The 2,929-nt window shown below is 31.8% G+C and overlaps 1 pseudogene; it reads left to right on the forward strand.

Moving 5' to 3' along the window:
* Nucleotides 1-350: 350 nt before the first annotated feature.
* LOC21408472 lies at nt 351-2,302 on the forward strand (annotated as a pseudogene).
* The last annotated feature ends 627 nt before the right edge of the window (nt 2,303-2,929 follow it).

Below are 2,929 nucleotides of genomic sequence, written 5' to 3' on the forward strand. Positions count from 1 at the left end.
AAACATTTTTATTACAGTAATTTTTGTTACAAAAAACTTAAATTTTCAGTTCGAATCACGGAGAAAAGCCGATAAATCTTAACTAACAATATTATATATGATATAAATTTTAACTAATATTATATATGATATGCAATTAATGTCTGAAGTACTAACTACTTTAAGTTTTTTTTTTTTTTGGGGATAAATATATACTTTTGCAGTATTTCTGAAATATTAATTTTATATAAACACGCCATTGAATTTCTCTCTCTATGTATCTTTGACATTCCCACAGTATATTATTTTCATTGTTTTATTTCTACCCTGTTTCGTGTTTTTTTTCAAAGGCTTTTATGAAGGCATGGGAAATGGTTTGCGCGGCTACAAACAATCCTACCCTACAAATACCTAAGGGAAAAACATTTTTACTGATGCCTGTAAAGTTTCAAGGTCCATGTAAGTCACAAAACATTAACGTGCAGGTATAGATAAATACACACACACACACACACACACATATATATATATATGTGTGTGTGTGTGTGTGTAACAATATAATGCCCCCAATATACACTATATATTGTTCCCCATTAGCTAGTAATTAATTAGCATTTTTTTAGCAAGAAAGTAATTAATTAGTGTTTTCTATATTGAGAAGACTATACAAAGTTTTGTTTGGTTTAATATTGATCAATGAGTTGATAGTGATTATTACAGATTGGATTTTTTTTTTTAATTTCCGTTCATAAATTGTAGGTTGGTGGGGATATTATTGCGCCGGGAGAACTATCACAGTGGGCAAATCATGAACTAAATCATTGGCTTAGTTTCTCCAACGTCAATGGACGTACTGTAAGTGGGGATGGATCAATATTGACGGCAAAGGGATTAACTGGTGGAACTTTTGTGGACAAGTAAAATCATTTGCTTAGTTAATCAAGATTATAATTAATTTTCCCTTAAATTTAGCGTCTTCAATTAATCCAATTATCATTCCATTTAATTTGTGTTATATGTTTAATTTAATGCAGAATGATAAATGCTCAAGGCCTACTGTAAGTACACATAAAATTAAATCAGATACACACAAATATACATATATGACCATTAAATTAATCATGTATTATAAATGTAAAATTGGATAGGCATTGTCATTCCATCATTGTGAAAACCTTCTATTGTGGGGTTTAAGACACAAAGACAGCCAAAGAAACCATATTTCCATATCAGATTGCGCCAATGTCACCATCTCCCACCTTCACATATCTGCCCCGGCAAAAACCCGAATACCGACGGCATCCGCATTTGCCGCTCAACATTATTATTCTATAATTTTCTCCAAAATTTTCTTTTGTTTATTAAGGAAATTGAGTACTGTCGTTTTCAGGTAATGACTGTATTGCTATTAACGGTGGCTCGTCTAATGTCAACATTACTTGGGTAGCATGCGGTCCAGGACATGGTATAAGGTACTTATTCTTTGATCTTTTTTTTTTAAGCTCATCTTTAATTAATGTTCAAGGCATTTCTATCCACAAAATTGAGTTTGACCTTAATGTTAAACATTGATTTTTATCGTAATTAATACAGCATTGGATGCCTAGGCAAAGATGGAAAAGACGACAAGGTTGAGGAAATACATGTCAAACATTGCACCTTCAATGCAACATTATCTATATAATATAAATACAACATAGCAAGAATTAAAGCCATGTCTAAAATACTCATTATTCTTAATTAATTAATTAATTAATTAGTTTGATAAGTATACTAATACAACTCAGTAGTTATCTTTGATTATTTGTTGTCTTCTAGGGAGGATCTGGATATGCAAGGAAGATAACGTTTGAGAACATAACTTTCGTCGATGCCTAAAACCCCATCATCATCGACCAATTCTATTGTCCTCATGAATCATGTTCTAATCAGGTAAGGAAGTAACACAAAAATTATTCTAGTACGTACACTGATATCATAGTGTTAATTATCTAGTCGAAATATTAAATTTCTTTGATTACTTACTTTGATCATGGTTGATTTTGATTGATGAACAAATTACAATGGACATGAAGAGTACATCCGCGGTGAAAGTAAGCGATATCACGTACACCGGAGTTTACAGGACATCGATGACGGAGGACACGATCAATTTGAGCTGCGACAAAGATGTCGGATGCACCAACATTGTACTTGACCACGTCAACATAACATCTTCATCATCCAAAGTTAAAACTTACGCGTCTTGCCTAAATGCTCACGGAAAATCCTTTGACACTCTTCCTCGAGTACGTTGTCTGCTACCATAAAGTTACTCTTGTTATTCGGCATACTCTATACATGTAATTTCGATCTGTCGATCGACCAATACATACGTTCTAACCATGTAATTCCATTAATATAAACCTAATAATAATTGTTCTCGCAAATGTTGCAGCAAGTCACCATATAGTTTTCCACTTCATCCGCAGCTAATAACATTAGGAAAGAGAGAGAAGATTAGTGTTAATAAGCAATTTGCCGAAGTAGGTGTAAAAAATTTAATTTTATAGGCTCAAAAACTTTTTTTCTACTTTTTTTTTTTTGGGTGAAAAATTGGAGTCACAAACAAATGTCAACTTAAAAAGAGTATACAACTACCAAAAACAATATAAAAAAAAAAACTAAAAAAGAGTATAGAGTATGTTGTATGTGAATGAGATCTAATAAAACTTCTTAATACAAAAAACACCATATTTGATATATTAACTTTATCTATTATACTTAACAGTCTCTAAAAAATTCTAAATAGAGAGCAAGACAAAGAAGAATAATGAAAAGAAGGTACAATATTATTTTTTGAAGTCACTGGTATATCATATATAATTGTAATTACCGAATCCATGAATGGCGGTGATGGAGTCTGCACATGCAACAGTGCAATCATAGAGGCCTAATTGATGAGGAAATA

This window comes from Morus notabilis, unplaced genomic scaffold (genome assembly GCF_000414095.1).
Source record: "Morus notabilis unplaced genomic scaffold, ASM41409v2 Scaffold843, whole genome shotgun sequence".
In the NCBI taxonomy this organism is placed as follows: domain Eukaryota; kingdom Viridiplantae; phylum Streptophyta; class Magnoliopsida; order Rosales; family Moraceae; genus Morus; species Morus notabilis.